The sequence below is a fragment of the Equus caballus genome, chromosome 6, assembly GCF_041296265.1.
Source record: "Equus caballus isolate H_3958 breed thoroughbred chromosome 6, TB-T2T, whole genome shotgun sequence".
Classification (NCBI taxonomy): domain Eukaryota; kingdom Metazoa; phylum Chordata; class Mammalia; order Perissodactyla; family Equidae; genus Equus; species Equus caballus.
Window position 1 is genome coordinate 7,770,966 of NC_091689.1, and position 20,220 is coordinate 7,791,185.

Here is a 20,220-nt window from a genome sequence, read left to right on the forward strand (position 1 = left end):
GCACGTGGACCAACGGCCAGCCCCTCCCAGCAGCGCTTGCTCGAGACGCGGCTCCCAGTCTCACCGATGGGACCAGGGAGGGGGCAAGAAGGACTCCACACTCCGAGTACCAACCCCCAGCCTCTCCCCAAGACTCACAAAACGTGCGCAAGAATTGAGCCAACCGGCCCAATCCCATCCTCGTAGCAACGTGGGAACTGAGGCCCAGCGAGGCCACATAGGGAGTCCCAGTGTCACCCTAGAACCAGGTGTCCAACTCCCAGTGCAATGCCCAGGCGAGCCCCCAGAAGAGCGAGGGCCGCCCCACCTGTGCGGGGATGGCAGCCGGAGCCTGTCACTTAACCACGAGGAGGGAGAGAGCAGTTCAGCCCCGGGTGGGGAGGGCCCACAGAGCCTGGATAAAGGATGTTTGGGTCCAGGTGCAGCACGGTCCTGCTCTCCGCCAGATGACCAGAACAGAGGCTGGACTGGGAAGGGGACAGGGCGAGGAGCAGCCGCTGGAGCCCTCCGCTCTGGGTGCTTCTCCCCAGGGAGCCCGCGGGGGCCTGTTTCCTAGGAACATGGTGTTCAGGCTGTGAGTCTTGGCCCCAGCTCCCTCCCTGGCACACCTCCAGCGGCCTGTTTAATAATGTACAGCCAATCGGCCATTAATGGCAGATTCCAAAAGAAAAAAAAGTTTGCTGGTGGTTTTTGTTGTTGTTGGTTTCTTCTTTTCCTTCCGGGCAGTCGGTGATGTTGTGAAAAACAAGTCTTCTCTGGCTGGCACCCAGGACAATCACAGGCTGCCCAGGCTGAGGGATCCTGGCAGATCCCACCTGCCCCGTCCACCCCCGCCCACCGTGCCCAGGCACCAAAGTGCCCGCTCCCACCTCCACACTCCTGGCGACACCCCGGGCCAGCAATGCCGGGGGGGCCAGCCATACTGGCACCTGCGAGCTCCAGGGAGGCATAAGAGGGCCGAGGGAGAGGATGTGGGGCTGCTGGTGGGGCAGAGGGAGGGCAGGTGGGGGGCCCAGCTCTACATGGGCCCTGCGCTTCCTAGGAATTCCACTCCCGTCTGGCCAGAGTGGGAGCAGAAGGTGGGGCTGGAGCAGCCCAGCCAGGTATGAGAACTTTAGTCCAGAGGTAGAAGGCCAGCTCTCCTGGGCAGGACAGGGCAAGGGAGCAAGCATCCAGGGCCTGGCCCCCTTGGGGCTGGCTCCTCTCCACCTGAGAGTCATGGTAGGACCAGGGGAGCTCAGAAGCAGAAGACTCATAGGAGGGCAGTTAGAGGAGGCAGTGGGAACTCAGTCCTGTAGGAAGCTACATAGTGGACACACAGGCCCGGGCTGTCCATAGCAGCTGGCCTGGAGGAGAAACCCAGCCAGACTCTCCTCACCTTTCCAGCCTGGCAAGGCACCGCCACCCCGAAATACGAGCCAGACCTGCAGCGTGGTGGCAAGAGCAGCCAGGAGCCAGGGGACTAGGTCCTTCTGGTTCCAACTGGCTCCCCCATGACCCTGGGCCAGTCTTGTGCCCTCTCTGGGCCTCTATCTCATCGCCATGCCACAAGCGGAATAAGCTGGGGTTCTCCCGTCCTGCCTGGGGGTTCTGGACCGAGAGGGACTGCCAAGGCGAGATGCAGGGCAGACAGAGCTCCATAATCACGACGACAACGGTGATGATGACGATGGTGATGAAATGTTGTCGTTTATGGAGCTCCTAGCGTGTTCCAGGCACAGTATTTTTTTCTCTAATTTTAACTCTAACAGGCAGGGACTGATTGTCACCATCATACAGAGGAGGAGACGAGGCCGACAGAGGCGAAGTCACTTGCCCAAGGTCACAAGCCAGTGAGTGATAGAGGCCAGCTGACCTCAGGGCTCCTTCCCCCGCTGCCTCGGAGATTCTAGTCAAGGGGGTGGCCCAGATCCCAAGCGCCAAGAGCCCCAGGAGCCCGTCCTGCATGCTGTCCCCGCCTCCCCACGCAGCCCCCAACTTCTCATCAAGCCTGGTGGTCATCAGCCTCCTCTCCTCCTTTACTTTCCTCCTGCTCCCTAGGGCCCCCTGGGGCACCTGCTTCCTCAGGGCAGGGGCACACACAGACACAGCCACACAATCACACACACTCACACTCAGATACACATACACTCGTACCCACACAGGCACATGCCCACAAACACATGTACACATGGATCCATGCACACATACACACATACACAGATCCATGTACACATTCCCATGCACGCACACGCACACACTTGCACACAGGCTCACTCGGGAGCCCCAGCTGGGGGAGGCTGGGCGCAGACACCCACAGGGCGTCTGGGCAGGCGGAGCTGGACAGGTGTCTGCCACGCGCCCCAGGGCTTGTTCCAAAGGCCCGAAGGCTGCCGGCTAATAATACCACGGCACATTCCTGGCCCGAGATAAGCGGCCTCAAGCATCCTCGGCACGTTCCGGCGCCGAGTCTCAGCCCTGTGGATGCCACCCACCCGCAGCGCCGTCCTGGAGGAGCCCAAGGAGCCGGCGCCAGCAGCACGCATGCCTGGCCAGGGCCCGCCGCTCTCCCCGCACTCTGCGTCTCCCTCTCCAGGGACCCCAGGCCTGCTATGGCCTCAGTCTCCCTCAGACACCCACGCAGGAAAGAGAGGAGGTCTGTACTCATCCTGAGAAGTGGGCTAACACACAGCTGCCCCCCTGCACCCAGGCCCTCCTCGCGGGGCAGACACACACCCCACGCCGCCTCGGGGACCCTGCACGCACGGCCGGGCAGAGGCTGCAGGCAGCTCCGAGCCCCTCCTGCAGGGTTCCGGAGTCTCCTCCCCCGTCCTACCATCAGGCAGTGACAGCATTGTCATGGCCACCATCCCACAGGGGCGAGGCCTGCACTTCCCTGAGACCCCACGGCCAGAATCTGAACCCAGGTCTTCCAACTCCTACCCGGGGCTTCCTCCAAGACCTCCAGCCATCGCCTCCTGGCTGACTCTTAGAATCACAGATTTTCAGTGCCACTGAGTCGATCGGGGTCATTCTCCTCAGGGAAGAAACTTGTGTTCATTACAGGCTCGGGCACAGGGCTCTCAGTAACACACACACACACAAAGGGGTCAGGCGTTCGGGGGGTGTCCCAGGGCATCGGCAGCTGCCTCAAGGAGTGAGGGGTGTCCCTGCAAGAGGGGACAGGAAGACACGAGCCCTCCATTTCCCGAGTCACCGAGGGCTTTGAGAAAACCTGGGAGCTGTGAAGACAGAGAAAGGGGGTCCCCCAGCCCTGCAGTCAAGAGGGAGGGGTCTTTGGGTTTTAGGGCAGATGGTCAGGACGAAGGGCTGGGACTCAGGGAACAAGGCAGGACCCTGAGGATGACACGAACGTTCAGTCCCGAGGGGCAGAGAAGAAGGGAGGGAGGAAGAGGAACAGAGAGGAAAGTCCGGCAGGAAAGAGGAAGACGCCAGATGCCCAGACCGGAGCGGGAGCCTGAGGCAGCTGAAGGGAAGAGGAGCCGGGAGAGGAGATGTGGCCACAGTGGCAGCGGGGAGTCCTGCTGGACCTGGCGATCCCAGGCAGCCCTCACTCCAGTCTCTCTCTCACCTCGCAGCCTCATCCGTGATCCAGGGTGCGGTTCTAAAGTCTGTGTGCACACACTCGCATGCACACTCGCATGCACACACACTTAAATCTCTAATGTCCTCTGAACTGCTTGATCAATGAGGTCAAGAGCTGTTCTGGGCATTTTTCAAATGAGAACAGAGAAGGGCTGCGGCTTCCCGAAAGGAGCACAGCACAGGCTTTCAGGGAGAAACCAGGAAGAGGAACCAATTTCCCAGGAGGCCAAGAAGTGAGGCGAAAGGCCTCAGAAGCAAAGCAGGAGAGGAAGGACGCAGGCCCCGGGGACTCTGGGGCGTGACTTTCCCAGCCCCAGGGAGACGGGATCTGAGAGGATCAGAGCCGAGGCCCAAGCTGGAGACCAGGTGCCGGGGCTCAGAGAGGGCAGGACCTTGGCTGGCAATGAAAGCCAGAGGGCAGGGGCCCAGAGGGTGGGCCCACAGTGGGAGCGCCACTGAGCAAGAGGGTGTGTTCCCACGAGGGCCTCCCACCCGGTAAGGCAGCCGGGCTTCCCAGAGCCACGTGACGCACGGCCAGCCCCTTTGGAGCTGCCTGCTGCCCCGCTCCAAGCCAGCAAGGCGGCCTTACATGGACATCTCAGGGACTCAATATTTATCAGATGAGGCATCAAGAGAGACAGGCGCGTGAGCCTTCCCGTCCCCTCCCAACTTCACCCCAAGGTGCCGCTCTCCCCCCACCGTCTCCCCACACGCACACCCAGAAGCCCCAGAGCCCCACACCTGCCGAGGGACAGGGCAGGGGGTTAGGGGGGCAAGGCCAGAGAGGGGAAGCTGGGAATGGGAGGGATATTGAGCTCCTGACTTCACAGCCAGACAGAGACCCCAGCTGGCATCCTGGAAGGGGGCGGAGAGGGCTGGAAACCACGGAAATCCGGCAAAGGGGACCACACTCATCAGGTGAAGAGACAGAGGCGACGATCCATGCAGATAGATACACGATCATTCTAGAAACAGAGAGGCTGGAGCGTAGTTTCCAAGTCCACCTGCCTGATTCAACCAACCCACCGACACGAGACACGTTTGAGACAATCGGGAGAACGGAACACAGAGTGGGTAGCAGCTGCTCCTAAGAAATCATTAATTATGCTGACTGTGATAACGGCATTACGGTAATGTTAAAATTAAAAGTCCTTCTCTGTTAATGATACATACTGAAGTATTTACAGTGAAACGATATGACGTCTGAGATTTGCTTTACAAACACTCCAGTAAAAAAAAAAAAGGGAGTGAGGGGGCAGACGACACAGAAACAGCACACAGCCGACGGTCGCTGAAGCAGGGGGCGGCTGCAGGGCCGTTCACCCCAGCCCTGCTGCTTCTGCCTGTTTTAAATCTCCTGCAACAAAGAACGGGCAAAAAGCAAAGCACACGCGCGGAGAAGTTCATCTATCCGCGTGGCCTAAATGTGGTCTTTAAGATGATTTTAGTTGCAAATATGGCTCAACAATTTTAATAGTTTTGTATTTAGAAAGAAATAAAAGGTATATAACTATAGATTACGCCCACAGATTCTATCACATAGAATGAGAAAAAGGTTAAAAAAGCAAGTTATTTTTTTGAAAAATGAAGTAACGGCGTAGGATGGTGATGACCGACGACGTGGTGAAATGAGAAAAGGGAACGCGTCTGACGGCGGCCGGGAACGAGCTCACCTGAAGCCCCAGCCCCGCAGGGCAGCCTGCTTCCTCACTCCCCGAGCCCAGTGCGGGAGTCAGGCACCCTCCGCCCAAACCCTCGTCTGCATCCTGAAGATGCAAGGACGCAGCTGTCCTGAGACATCGCCCGCCACGGGGGATGAACCGGGCTAAGGCAGCGGTGGCTGGGACGGGGAGCGAGACGGTGAATACCCACCATCGCCCTGTCTATCAAGAGCGGCGCTGGCCTGGCTCTGACCCCCACTGTCTGCAATCCCCACACAGCCCTGGGAGGTAGACATCACGACGCACATTCTACAGATGGGGAAACTGTGACCCAGAGAGGACACGTGACTTCCTCAAGGCCCCCAGGCCAGGGGGTGGCAGAGCCAGGATTCGAACCCACATCTCTCCGACACCCAAGCCAACTAGCTGAACTTCGAGGGCAGGTGGATAACCAGCCCAGCAGGAGCCCGAGGCCCAGCACAGAGCTAAAGTGATGAAAGAGCCGGACAGGAAGTCCAGAATGACATCATCCGCGGGAGGGAGAGGATGGAGCCGAAGGCCAGAGGGCCGGGCCGCACGATAGGTTTGGGTGACCGGAGAGTTATTACACGGAAGCGGCAGGAAAGATGGCAGCAAGCTGAACGCAGGTTAGACCGTGAGGGCACTGGAAGGTGGAAATGGAAAGCTGTGAGCCTTGGTCAACATTCCACAACACCACACGTCTGAGCTTCGGGCTGGAATTACACCAGCTCAGGGTGGGAATGTAGATTACTCCAGGCTTCTGGAAGTTCTAGTTGGTAGTCAAAATGTGTTTGATTAACAAAAATGGGGGAAACAGGGTACTTTCTCAAAATGTGAGGTTCACGGGGGAAAAATTAATGACAGGATGTTTTCCTTGTCCCTGCAGAGCCTGAAACAGGCCTGGAGGCAAAGGGGTGAGGGTAGTGCCTGGGCGGGGCGGGGCGGGGGGGGGGGGGGCGCTGTCTGCTCACCCTGGTGTCTTACTTTACACCTCCAGCAACTGGCGACAGAGTGACAGGGGACACAGACCTCCCCCTACAAAGCTCTCAGCACCCAGGAGACGCCCGTCCATCCTTCCCGGCAGCTGAGATGCCCCAGGGAGACCCAGGCCCTGAGTAAGTCTTGCCTCCCACTCTCGCGTCGTCTGCTCTCAGGACCGGGGACCTGCGTCCTGGGTTGAGACAGACTGACTGAGCCTGACGCTGCTGGGGGTGGAGGGGGCACTGGGACATCAGCAGCACAGGGTTCTGGCTCCACCCATTCATTAGCTGTGTGAGGCTGGGCAAGCAGCTTGACCTCTCTGAGCCTCAGTTTCCCCTCCTCCCCATCTTCCCCTCCCTGTCTGTGCTAAAACTGGAAGAACCATACAGCAACTTCCTCACGGAGCTGTCCTGAGAATTCACTGGCACGATCCACAGAGCGTGCTTAGCATGGACCCTAGAGCCTAACTGCTTAAGAAATGGCACCCACTATTATCATCATCATCAACTATCCCATCTGAGAGCCAACTCAGGCCCTTTGGCTTTCAAGGTCGAAGACTGGCTGGAAGAAAGGGGCTGGTGGGCAGCAGCCGCAGGACAAAGGAGACGGCAGGGGCGAGGGGCAGCAGCTGCGCCTCCTCCTCTGTGGGAATGCAGGGCCGGGAGGGCGGGGGGCGAGGGGAGATGCCTCGCCGCTGAGGTCAGGCCCTATTCGGAGCTGGCAGAGTGTTTATCATCTTCACGTGTGAGGGAGGAGGGGCGGAGAAGCAGCTGTGGAGACAGTGGGGGAGGGACCCAGTCCTGCGCTGGGGTCCTGGGAGACCACCCCCCGCAGCCCCTCCACTAACCCGCCTAGTGGGTGGGGGTCCAGCTGTGCATAAAGGGGCCCCCACTCATCGCCCTGGCCAGGAACAGGACATCCACCCCACAATGTGCACCATTTCCCAAGCTTTTGACAACAACCTAGATATGATCTTCATTATCCCCACGCTACAGACGAGGAAACTGAGGCTGGCACTGGTCAAGCTCACTTCCAAGGATGCTCAATGACCCCCGTCTCATCTCCTGGATCTCATCGCTGCCCCAGGGGCTGGGCTCACAGGGGTGGGTGCAGGGGTGGTATGAGGACAGACGTGCCCTTAAGGGGCACAGCTGGCCTGCGCTGTTCTCCCCAGGTGCGTGCAAGGCAGGCTGGGACCCCAGGACTCTCCTTCCACGTTCCCGGCAGCTCAGCTCATCCTCCAGCCCTGCAGACCCACGCCCCACCCGCACGAAGGCTCGGCCCTGCCCTGACCAAATAGCCACTTCCACTCTCGAGATTCCTCCCAAGGGGTCCCAGCTGCTCCTTCGTCCCCCAGTGCCCCTCTCCTGGCTCCCCCCACCGGAAGGCACCTCCTCAGAATTAACCCACTCCCTCCAGCTGAGATCTCAGCCCAACTCTTCCTAGGCCGTCCCCACAAAGACCAAGCAAATCATCTGGTTACCCCAGCGACTGGGGCTGGTACCCACTCCTCCATCCTCTACTGAAGCCAGAACCATCCTGGGCCTGTTTCCCCTTACAGAAAGAAGGCCAGCTGATGCCCGGGAAGGAGGAAGGATGCCAAGACCCTATCAGCAGGGGAGGTCTTTGGGACATATTCAGGGTTTTCCTCTCGCATGAAGGCCCCTTTCTTCCTAGTGTCCACATCTCCGTCCCCAATTCTGGGAAAGCCAGACGTCTCCCTGCACCCCACCCCCGCCAACAGCCTAAAGAACCTCAGGGAGCCCTGGCCCGTCAGACAGCCTTGCTCAGCAGTGGTATCTCTCTTGCAGACTCAAGTGCCAGAAGGTCTGCCTGCATCTCCAATCACTCCCCATCAGACCTCGAGCCAGCGCGCAGGCACGTGCACAGGCACACGCGCACACCCGGAGCCGCAGCTCCTGCCTGGCTCTGTGGCTGACCCTCTTTGGTCTCTCTGGTACCCTCCCCCACACTGATCAGCTCAGAGGAGAAACTGCTGCTGCCGACACCACCTTAGCCTCTCCCAGGAGGGACGGGTGCCCAGGTGTCCCCAGAAGGTTGGGTGCAAGTCCTGGAAGGTACTTGAAGCCAAGCCCTGTGGAGGGGGCGTTCCCACCCAGGCTTCCAAGGCAGGTATTTAAAAATCCTTCTTCTGACCCCCCCACCCACTCCGGAAGAACAATGACTCTCCCATTTTACAAACGACAGGAAAGATCCCCCGAGCTCTCACAGAGGGCGGGAATCAGAAGTCAGATCTAGAAACTAAAGAGGGCTGGACCAGAACTGCGCTCTCCCATCCCGAATCAGCCTGCCGGGACCCCTGTGTTCCCCGTCCCCCACCACGCTGACGAATGGAAAGCTAAATGACCTTCATGCTTCCTATAGAATGGGTGCGTGTGATGGTTAGTTGTCCGTGTCAACTTGGTGAGCCTACAGTACTCGATGATTTAATCAAACACAATCTAGTGTTGTGTGAAGGTATTCTGTCATGTGGTGAATATTCACAATCAGCTGACCGCAAGTAAAGGAAATTATTCTCGATAATGTGGGTGGGCCTCATCCGATCAGTTGAAGGTGCAAAGAGCAAAATCTGAAGTTTCCTGCAGAGGGGGAAATTCTGCCTGAAGACTGCAACATCAACTCCTACCTGAGTTTCCAGCCCGCCGTACAGACTTCAGACTTGCCACCCCAATTCCTTAAAATAAATCTCTCTATATATATCTATATCCTATTGGTTCTGTTTCTCTGGAAAAACCCAGACTGACACAGCTGACACACCGCTGTGTCTGTGACTGACACAGTAAATAAGAGGGGTCAAAACCATGTGTTCTGTCAAATTAAAGGACCTCCTAGTGGCCATAGCTGGGTCAACTGGATCCAAGAAAAATAATGACAGCATTGGATTATAACCCATAAAATGAAGGGAATATTCAGGTTCCATACCGACATAAATAAATAATTGAATAAATAAGCAAATGAGGGAAAAGGGACAGTAGAATTCCAGTTAATATGTGAAGAAGGAATGGTGGAAATAGGAAATAAACCTGACCTGCGGACACTCTAAAAACAAAACAGCTGCCCAGCACTCTTCAGAAGTGCCCAAGACAGAGGGGCCGCGGGCTGACGGAGGGGCCGCCCCAGCGCGGAGCGGGCCAAGGAGACCTGGAGACGACAGACAGCGTGGGATCCAGAACTGCATTCTGGATCCGGACAGGGGCGGCAGCGGAAATGGGCCAAATTCCACTAAGATGCGCAGACGGCTTAACAGCATCCGGTCGGTGTCGATGTCCTGCCCTCTGTAAGACGGCGACGTTCAGAGAAGCTTGGTGAAGGGTATATGGGAACTCTTTGCACCATTTTTGTAAACTCTCTAAATCTAAAAGCATTTCAAAATTTTAAAAAATTCTTAAGTGGGTCCTAAAGAAGACACAGACAAGGGGTGAGAATGAGAGCCAGAGGACAGGCTTGGAACTGTCCCCGACCTTGGAAGGGGCGTGGGGTTCAAGCTGGGAAGGTCCCCAGACGGCTCGGGGACACAGACGGGGGATGCTGAGACGAGGAGGGCAGAGGGGAAGAAGGCGGACGCTCAGGAAGCACAGCAAGCCGACCCAGCTGGGGAGAAGGTGACACAGGCGGAATGAATACAGGGGTATTCCAGCTCTGGGATTGTCACCCGGAGACAGCCAGACTCAGCATCTAATGAAAATAACCATAATGCGGCCACCACAACACAGCTGTCCCAAATCCTTAGCTACTGTGCAGCAGGAGCTGAAAAGCACCTCCCAGATCTAGTTAATCCAATCCTCACCACAACCCCACAGGAAGGTCTGTATGAGCCCAGTTTACGGATGAGGAAACTGAGAATCAGGGCACCTCAGGAAGCTGTCCAAGGTCACTCAGCTGTCAGCAAGGGAGCCAGGAAACAAAGCCAGCTCTGACTCCCAAGTTCCCAAATCTTAGAACAAGATACCCTGACTGCCCCAAGTCCAATCTCCCTCCTCACAACGCAACATGGCTGCTAAGAGCTCACCATCTCACAAGACAGCCCAGTCCAGTGGAGATCGTTCTAACTGTCTTCCCTGGAGGTTCAGGAGGGCTTAGGAATGCAGAAGGTCCACCCTGACACAGCCTCTGTCCTGGGACCCCATTCACAGGGGAATGATGCTAGTAACTGCTGGTATTTATCTATGGCTCTAAGCTCTTCATACGCACTCACTCACTTCATCCTCACAATAATCTCAGGAGGCAGGGACAGATCAGGAACCCAAGCCACAAAGAGGCAAAGCTCCTTGCGCAATTACAGAGAGAGTGTTGAAGAAGTCAGACAGGGGTCAGGCTTCCCGCCCTCCCACCTCCGGGTCGGACTCTCTCCTGAGCCTCCCCGAGTCTGGGCTCAATTCCTGGGCCCCGGCTCCACCCCTTCCCGGCCGTGTGAGCACTGCTCCACCATCTCAGCCCGCTTCCTCCTCCAGGTCCCAGGGGCTACACCAACGCCTACCTGTTAGCGGGGCTGGGAGGGTGAGACTAAATGGTCCTGTGTGGGCAGGGACAGAGGATCGATTCAGGCCCGGGTGGCTTTCCGAGGAGGACAGGAGCAGCCCTAGAGCCTTCCCTCCCATCACGGCCGACCCACGAGTGACCTTCCTCCACCGCTCCCTTGAACAGAACCCGGTTTGAACCCAGACACCTCTGGACACCTTCGCTTGGGTGCCCCGGCCCAGCGGGGGGAAACAGGCGGGGGGTTAATCTGTGACTCGTCCCCTGCTTCGCTGTGCCCAGGACACACCCCCACTCTCCTCTAATGGCCCCCCGCTAACATGCCACCCGCCTGCCCGCTGCGGGGGACGGTTGGCCGAGTCACTCATCAGCCAGGGGCCAAAACTCTGAGAGAGAGGGAGCAGAGCCTCACAGGTCCCGGGCAAGGCAGGGGAGAAAGGAGGACATGGGGCCAGCGGGTGCCCGCAGGCGGGGGAATCAATGTGGGGGGTGGGTAAGGAGTGTGGGCCGTGGTCATTCTTGTGGAGCTCGCCGGGCCCTCAGCTGTCTGTTATCCCCGGGTCTCAAAATAATAGAGTAAGAGTTACGATCTGTTGAGAAAGAGCTCATCCCATGCCAAGCGCCCACCTACATCTTCTCTGATCCTCACACCGACCTGGCAAGGCTGGCTGATGCCAATGTCACCATTTCTATCCCGATGGGGAAACCAGATTTCGAAGCCCGAACGACTGTCTGCTATAACACAGCTCACAAAAACCGCAGAGCCAAGGCCCCCCGGAGCCCAAGGGCAGGGGGCCCCAGCTCCACCAGGCCCCACCCAGGACACCCCGGCTCAAGAAGCGCAGGAGGTCAGCGGCCGGCTCCCGGGCAGGGCCGAGCAGGAGACGACGCTGGATTCTCGGGGGCATCTCAGGGCCAGCAGTGTCTCTCAGGCAAGGGCACGGGGCCCAGGAGGTAGGGCTGCCAGCTTCCCCAGGCCCCAGGAGGGGAATCCCAGCTCTCCCTCACTCTCCCCGCTTAGCCGGCTCGAGCAGGCACTGCGGACCCCCAAGCTAACAGCTAGAAGCAGCCAGGGAGGATGGCATGGACCCGGGGTTCAGAAGTCACCCCCGACACACACCGCTGACCGGACCCCTGACCTGCGCCAGGCCCTGTGCCCTCTCCTTGTGCCACAGACCCAGCCCTCACCAGACCCCTCACACTCTGTGTGGGCCCGCCAGCCTCTGCTCCTTCCTGCCTGTCTCACCATGCGTCCTTTCCCAGCAGGACCCCAGGATCTCCCTCTCCTCTCTCCCCCTCTGGCTCCAATTCTCCATCTCCCATTAGCCCTTCTCTCCCTGCTCCGGGTTCCTCCTCCCCCTTCCCAGCTCCTGCCGTCCGTCTCTCAGATGCAGCGAACCCCCATGTGATGTTTACACAGCCCCAGAGGCAGAAACGCTGAAAAATATGAGACCTTTTGGGAGCCACATTCCAGGAAAATGAGAAGCCTGTCACAGCTCAGTGTCACTTTCTCCCCCAGCCTTGCCCCCTCGCTGCTGATGGGGAGCAGGGGGTGTGTGTGCATGTGTGTGTGTGTGTGCGCGTGTGTGTGCGCACGTGCTAGCTGACTGCTTATGACACGCTCCAAGCCTACATATTAACCCCTGAAACTCCTGCGCTCTGTTACCTCAGACAGAACTTTAGGAAGATGGGGAGGGGGCGTGTTACAACTCCCTACAAATTTTTATAAAGCAAAAAGGAACTTGCTTCCCACCCGCACCCAGGGGAAGGAGAAGGCAGGACACAGAGGCCAGAGGAACCAGCGGCTTCCTGGGCGCCTGCACGCAGTGGAAGTGAGGAAGAGCTCCAGGGCACACACGAGTCCCTCGGGCGCTACCAGGAGACCCCATCAGGATCACTGGGGTGTCAGATAACAACGCAGGTCCCCGGGCCCAAGCCCAGACCCACGGAACCAGAACTGAGGGTGGCAGGAATATGCCTAACAGGCTCACCAGGTGCAGCTGAGGCCCAGGGAAAGGTGAGGCCAGGGAACTGCGACCCCCACTCTTCCCCTTAGAAACGACCAAATGAGCCTCAGAAGCAGGCAGCACAGGCCGAACAGAGGAAGCCTCCTCATCCGGCTTCGGGGCAGACGCTCAGGCCGAGCCGGGCCCCGGATCCACCGCCTGCTGACGGCAGACTCGGGCAAAGCACCCCACCTCAGCTCTCTCGCTGGACACTGCGGCCAATTACATCTGCTCCCGTGTGCTTCTTCCAGGATCCAACGAGACGAGAGTCGAGTGGCCACCACGCAGAGGACACTCAATAAACAGTGGCTATAAACTAAGCGATTACAATGAAAAACCCTGTAGAATAAGAGAGAAGGTAGGTTCTTTGAAAAGGCCAACAAAGTTGAGAAGGTTTTTAGCTGGACTGACCAAGGAAAGAGAGAGAAGACGCAAATTACTGGAATCAGAAACAAGAGAGGGGACATTACTACCGACCTTACAGAAATGAAAAGAATTATAAAGGAATACTATGAACAACTGTATGCCAAGAAATTCAATAGCTAAGACGAAACGGACAAATTCCTAGAAAGACACAAACTACCAAAACCGACTCAAGAAGAAACAGAGAATGTGAGCAGACCTATAGCAAATAAAGAGATTGAGTGAGCGTTCAAAAAACGACCCACAGGGGCTGGCCCCATGGCCGAGTGGTTAAGTTCCCGTGCTCCACTGCAGGCGGCCGAGTGTTTCGTTGGTTCGAATCCTGGGCGCGGACATGGCACTGCTCGTCAGACCATGCTGAGGCAGCGTCCCACATGCCACAACTAGAAGGACCCACAACGAAGAATATACAACTATGTACTGGGGGGCTTTGGGGAGAAAAAGGAAAAAAATAAAATCTTAGAAAAAAAAAAAAAAAAAAAACGACCCACAAAGAAAGGCCCAGGCCCAGAGGGCTTCTCACGTGAATTCCGCCACGCATTTAAAGAAGAATCAATATGAACTCTTTACAAATTCTTCCAAAAAGTGGAGGAGGAGCAAACACTTCCTAGCTTATTCTACGAGGCCAGAACTACCCTGATACCAAAACCAGACAAAGATATTACAAGAACAAGAAAACTAAAGACTAGTATCTCTTATGAGTAGAGATGCAAAAACTCTCAACAAAATACTGGAAACCGAATCCAGCAACATATAATAACAGAATTACACATCATGACCAAACGGGATTTCCCAGGGACGCAAAGTTGTTTCAACATCTGAAAATCAATCAGTGTCATACACCACATCAATAGAAGAAAAAAACGAAAACAACACGGTCATCTCAATAGATGCAGAAAAAGATGCGACAAAAGCCAGCACCATTTCCTGATTTTAAAAACACGCAACGAACTAGACACAGAAAGAGATGTCCTCAACCTGACAAACAGCATCTACAAAAAACTCACAGCCAACACCACACTCAATGGTGAAAGACTGCACACTCTCCCCTGAGATCAAGAACGAGATAAGGATTTCTGCTCGTGCCACTTCCAGTCAACGTTGTACCGGAAGTCCCAGCCAGGACAATTAGGGAAAAAAAAGGAAAAAAAGAAAAGGCATCCAGGTTGGAAAGAAAGAAGTAAAACTCTCTATTCACAGATGACATGACCTTGTATATGGAAAATCCTAAGGAATCCATTAAAAAACTATTGGAACTAACAAATGAGTTCATCAAGGTTGCAGGATAAATCATCAACATACAAAAATCAATTGTACTTCTACATCCTGGCAATGGGTAATCTGAAAACAAAATTAAGAAAACGATTCCATTTAAAATAGCATCAAAAAGAACAAAATACTCAGGAATAAATGGAACAAAAAAAGCACAAAACTTATACTCTGAAAACTATGAAACAGTATTGAAAGAAATTAAAGAAGATCTAAATAAATGGAAAGACATCCCATGCTCATGGATCAGAAGATTCCACACTGCTAAGATGGAAATACTCCCCACATTGATCCAGAGATCCTATTTAATCCTTATTGGGATCCCAGCTGGCTGCTTCGTAGAAATTGATAGGCTGATCTAAAACTCCCGTGGAAACTGAAGGGACCCAGAATAGGCAAAACAATCTTGAAAAAGAACAAAATTGGGAGACTCACACTTCCCGGTTTCAAAACCTACCACAAAGCAACAATATCAAAACAGCATACCTGGTCCTGGTGTACGGATAGACATCCTTATTCCACTCTCAGTGGAATACAACTGAGATTCCAGAAATAAACCCTCACATCAGCGATCAGTTGATTTTGGGCAAGGTTGCCAAGATCATCACGGCCAAGTGGACAAAGAATACCTTTTCAACAAATGGTTCTGGAACAACTGGGGAGGTACACACAAAAGAATGCAGCTGGGCCCTGACCTCATACCTTAGATACAGATTAACTCAAAATGGATGAAAGACCTAATTGTAAAGCCAAAACTATGAAAGTCTTAGAAGAAAACATAGGGTTAAATCTTCGTGACGTCAGATTTGGCGATGGATTCTTAGGTATGACACGAAAAGCACAAAGTAAAAAGAGAACTCACAGAACGGGAAAAATCTATCTCAAATCATATACTTGATAAGGAACTTGCATCCTGAACATATAAAACACTCATAACTCAGAAATTTAAAAAACCTAATTTTTAAAATGGGCAAAGAATCTGAATAAATATTTCTCCAAAAAAGATAAGCAAATGGCCAATAAGCACATGGGAGGATGCTGGGCATCATCAGTCATCAGGGAATCAAATCAAAGCCACCGTGAGCTGTCCCCTCACACCCACTAGGACGGCTGTCCTCCAGGATCAGATAAGTATTGATGAGGATGTGGAGAAATCAGAACCTCCATCCACTGCTGAGGAGAATGTCAAATGGGGCAGGTATGTTGTGGGTTCAATTGTGTCCCCCCAGAAAAGGCATGCGGAAGCCCTAAGCTCCAGCACCTCAGAACGTGACCGTCTTTGGCAGTAGGGTCTTTAGAGAGGGGATCAAGCTAAAATGAGACCATTAGGGTGGGCCTTACCCCAAGAGGACTGGTGTCCTTATAAAAATGTGGACACAGACACAGAAGAAAGATGCTATGAAGACACAGCGAAAGTACCAGGTGAAGATAGAGGGTTGGAGTGACACATCCGTAACCCGAGAAACACCGAGGATTGCCAGCAAGCCACGCGAAGGAGGAATGGGCCACGAAAGAGTCCCCCACAGGTCTCAGAGGAGCGCGGCCTGCCGACACCTTGACTTTGGCCTTCTAGCCGCCAGAACTGCGAGACGACAAATTTCTGCTGTTTCAAGTCAGTTTGTGGCCCTTTGTTACGGGAGACCTAGAAAACTAATATATGCTACTCTGGAAAACAGCCTGGCAGTTCCTCAAAAACTTAAACATAGAGTCACCCCATGGCCCCACAACCCTGCTCCCAGGTTTATAAACCCGAGAGAAGTGAAAACACATGTGCACACAAAAACTTGCACGTGAATATTCAGGACAGCATTAGGCATAATAACCAGAAGGTGGACAAAACCCAAATGGCCATCAGCTGATCCAGGGATAAAGAAAACGCAGTATGCTCATGCAGTGGAGTCACATTTGGCCGGAAAAAGGATGTACTTTGCAAACACCACACCAAGTGAAAGAGGTGCTCACGGAGACACACACTCCATTACTCCCGCTATATGAACTCTCCAGAAGAGGGAAATACAGAGAGACAGGAAGAGACCGGTGGCTGCTCCGGGCTGGGGCAGGGGTGGGGGAGGGACAGAGGGATGGAGGAGCGAGAGTTAAGGAGTACCCGGCTTCCTTTCCAGACGGTGGAAATGTTCTAATGTTGACTGCGGTGACAGTCGCACGACTGAATATACAAAAAAATCACTGTGTCGTACACTTTAAACAGGTGAAGTGTATGGTATACGAATATACCTCCAGAAAGTTCTTATAAACAAAGAGCAAGCGAGGCCCCTGACCTCAGAAGCAGATGACAGACGTGGCACCGTGCTCAGCGCTGACCACGCTGCCAGCACAGAGACGGCTCTTCAGAAGCTGGAGACCAGCCGTTCTCAAATTTGGCTGCAGAGGAGACTGGCCCGGGAGGGCTTCTCTAACTCAGCTTTACTGATGTCATTTACGTACAATAAGCGCGTCCCTTTTAAGACCGTAGTTCAACAAGTCTGACAAATGCTTACCTGGATAACCACCACCACAAGCAAGGCAAAAAAGCATTTCTAGGGGCCGGCCTGTGGCTGCGTGGTTAAGTTTGCACGCTCCGCTTCGGTGGCCCAGGGTTCACAGGTTCAGATCCTGGGCACGGACCTACTCCACTCATCAGCCACGCTGTGGAGGTGTCCCACATACAAAAATGTGGAGGAAGATTGGCACAGATGTTAGCTCAGGGCTAATCTTCCTCAGCAAAAAAGGAAAAAGAAAAAAATGGCATTTCTATCACCCAAAAAAAGTTCCCTCACGCTCTTTTGCAGTCATTCTCCCCCCACCCCCAGTCCAGGAAACTACTAATCTGCTTTCTGTCACGAGAGTTTTGCCTTGTCAAGAATTTCATTAAAATGGGATCATCCAGTACGTGCTCCTCTGGGTCTGGCTTCTTTCACTCAGCACAGGGCTTCTGAGATTCACCCACAGTGTCGTGAGTAACAACAGTCCATTCCTTTTCCTTGCCGAGTAGTATTCCACTGGACCGTTCCATCAGTGTGCCCATCCACCTGTGTTGAATATTTGGGTTTGGCTGGTTGGGGTCTATTGTGAATCCAGCTGCTGTGAATATTTCTGTCCTAATTTTTTGCAGACACGTTTCCATTTCTCTTGGGTAAATAAACACGTTGGAGTGGAACTGCTGGGTCGTATGGGAAGTGTACATTTAACTTTATAAGGAACAATCTTCCAGAAGGGTTGGAACATTTGACACTCCCCCCACTGGCTGGCACTTTAAAAAACCCCAATGCCCAGGTCATGCCCAAACCATTTAAATCAGAATCCCTGGGGAGCAGGACCCAGGCGCCTGCGTTTTTACAGCACCCAGGTGATTCTAATGCACCCACAAGGTCGCGAACCCCTGCTGCAGATCTCAGCGCCCGGAGGCAAGCAAGCAAACGACACGGTGCCCTCGTCTGCATCATTTCCTTGCTCCTCCTTGGCGATGCAGAGAGAGAAAAGCAAAACATATGCCAGGATCTGGTCTCAACACCAGTGCCCTCAGCAAGCTGTGCTGGCCTCTCAGATTCTGCTCCCCTTTTATGAATTAGGAGAAGGCAAGAGGAGTACAAAATAATAAATATTAGCAAGTTTTTGACCACTTAATTTTGAGCTTGGCATTTTAGTTGGGTTACATTCTCAGTGCTCACAAGAGCCCTACAGTTAGGTCCTACTATAATCCCCAAGCTACAGATGAGGAAACCAGGGCTCAGAGAGGTTAAGTAACTTGCCTGAGGTCACACAGCCAGTTATTGATATAGTCCGGATTTAAACTCAACAGTGTGTCTCCAAGGCCAAAAAGCTTAAACATGCCACTGGGCTCTCGATGGGTCCTGGGGCCGTGAAGCTCCCCCAACCCAGCTATTCCTGGGAGCGGGAGAACACAACCAGCCTCCAACACAACTGTGAAGGAAGCTGCAGGTGTGTTTATGAGAGGGCGGGAGAGGCGGTGTGTAATGTGACTGAAAGGTGGGGGTTAATTATGGGATTTCCTTTCCTTTCAAGCTTAAAGGATGGGATTTAAAGCCCTTTGGGACAGGGGAGGAGACCAAGGCAAGGCTGCAGCCTCCTCCCTCCACCTCCTGGTGCTTAGGATGGGGAAGCGCCGGGCCAGGGCGGAGGGCAGCAGAGAGAAAGGAAGCAAGGTGGTGGAGGGACTGCTTGGGGCTGAGGCCGCCTGGTTCTTCCCCTGACCTGGAACGGACAGCGGGCGCAGGCTGCAGGGAGCGCTCTGGTCAACAGCTGCTGCTATTTCAAAACAAGGGGCCAATCAGGAGTGGAAAAGAGGTTTCTCAAAAACGTGTCTGGGGACTAGAGGAAACGGTGTGGGCTGCACAGGAACTCTCTGTATTATTTTTACAGCTTTCCCGTCAATCTAAAAGGACTCTAAAATTAAAAGTCTCCTTTAAAATAATAAATACGTAAATAAATACAGAATTCCACAACCTGAGGTGGTGGGATCATCCAGCAGGGCAGCGAGGAGGAGAGCGAGCCAGAAGACATACCAAGCTGTGTGCACGCACACCCAGCATGCGCTCGAGGAAAAGTGGCAGGCAAATCCCAGGCCATTCACTTTAAATCCTCCACAGGAGAGAAACAATCAGGGACAGATAAGGACCCAGGAGACACAAGGGTGGGGACTAAGAGGCTTAGAATCCACTTCCTTCAAGTGATGCAGGGGAGAGGCGGAAGGCGGGGTTTCCAGGAACCAGCCCCCTCTCTCTGTCTGCTTCTCTCGCTGCCCTCATCCGCTCTTCCCCTCTCACCTGCTCCCAGCCTCTGTCCCAGGGTGTAGACGGCCTCTGCGCCCATGCCCTTAGCCAAGCTGGTTACCCTCCTTGGGCCTCAACTTTGGATCCGTAAGATGGGGCTACCATGCGCCCCGCCCACCTCAGAGAACTGAGAAGGTGCGTGAAAATGTTCCGTGTATTACAAAGCTCCCCATAGATACAGATGATGAAATGTTCATAGCAGGTCTGTTTCTAACAGTCCCAAACTGGAAACAACCCAAGTGGCAATCAACAGCGGAATGGATAAATAAATTGTGGTTGATTTATATCCCGGAATACAATGTAGCAATAAAGAAGAACGAACGGCTGACACCCCTGAGAACACAGACGGGCCTCCCAGACATCATGTTGCGAGAAATAAGCCAGACACAAATGTAAACACGCTGTATGATTCAATTTACATGAAGTCAAAAAAAAAGGCAAAGCTGATCTCTGCTGATACAAGTGAGAAGAGCAAGGACCCCTGGGAAGCCCTGAGCGGGAGGGGAGCGCACCGGCCCTTCCGGGTGCTGGAAATGGTCTAAGTCTCCATCTGGCTCATACGCACGCACGTGCTGATTTATCAACTTGTGTATTGACAGTGAGAAGTCACACCCCAACTGGGAAACGCAAATGATAGAACCCTTACTTGGAGCGTGTCTGTGTCAGGAGGGAGGAGGGCCCTTTGGATGGGAATTTAAAAATGGTTTCGCTGCTCCTCTTTCCAGCTCTCTTCCGCCCCCTCAGCCTGTCCTTGTATAGGAAACCCTTGTTCCTCAACCTTCCTCCATGCCACCCCTTTACTTCTTCATTAGAACCCCTACTATGGGCCGGGCGCTATTCTAGAAGCTGAGGCTGCAACATCTCTCTCAACCCTCCCTTGTGCAATAAACGTGTCTTTAACACCTCCTCCGAGCAGGGCACTGAGGCCCCTCCTCCACCAGCACTGAGCTTTCTCTCTCCAGCAGGTCTAAGCAGGAAAGAACTGGG

At 54.2% G+C, this 20,220-nt stretch overlaps 1 protein-coding gene and 1 long non-coding RNA gene across 21 annotated transcripts in view; one reads left to right on the plus strand and one right to left on the minus strand.

The window, feature by feature from the left end:
• The window catches only part of TNS1 (tensin 1), a 206,661-nt gene that overhangs the window by 141,745 nt on the left and 44,696 nt on the right, over positions 1 to 20,220 (minus strand). The window lies entirely within an intron of this gene.
• Positions 1,730 to 8,974, plus strand: LOC138924553 (uncharacterized). Of its 2 annotated transcripts, none has more exons than XR_011439488.1 (3): positions 1,730 to 5,893; positions 6,265 to 6,382; positions 8,060 to 8,974. It is a non-coding gene; the product is annotated as an uncharacterized lncRNA (long non-coding RNA). The 2 variants fall into 2 exon arrangements; XR_011439487.1 differs by having other exon boundaries at positions 5,757 to 5,893; positions 7,423 to 8,974.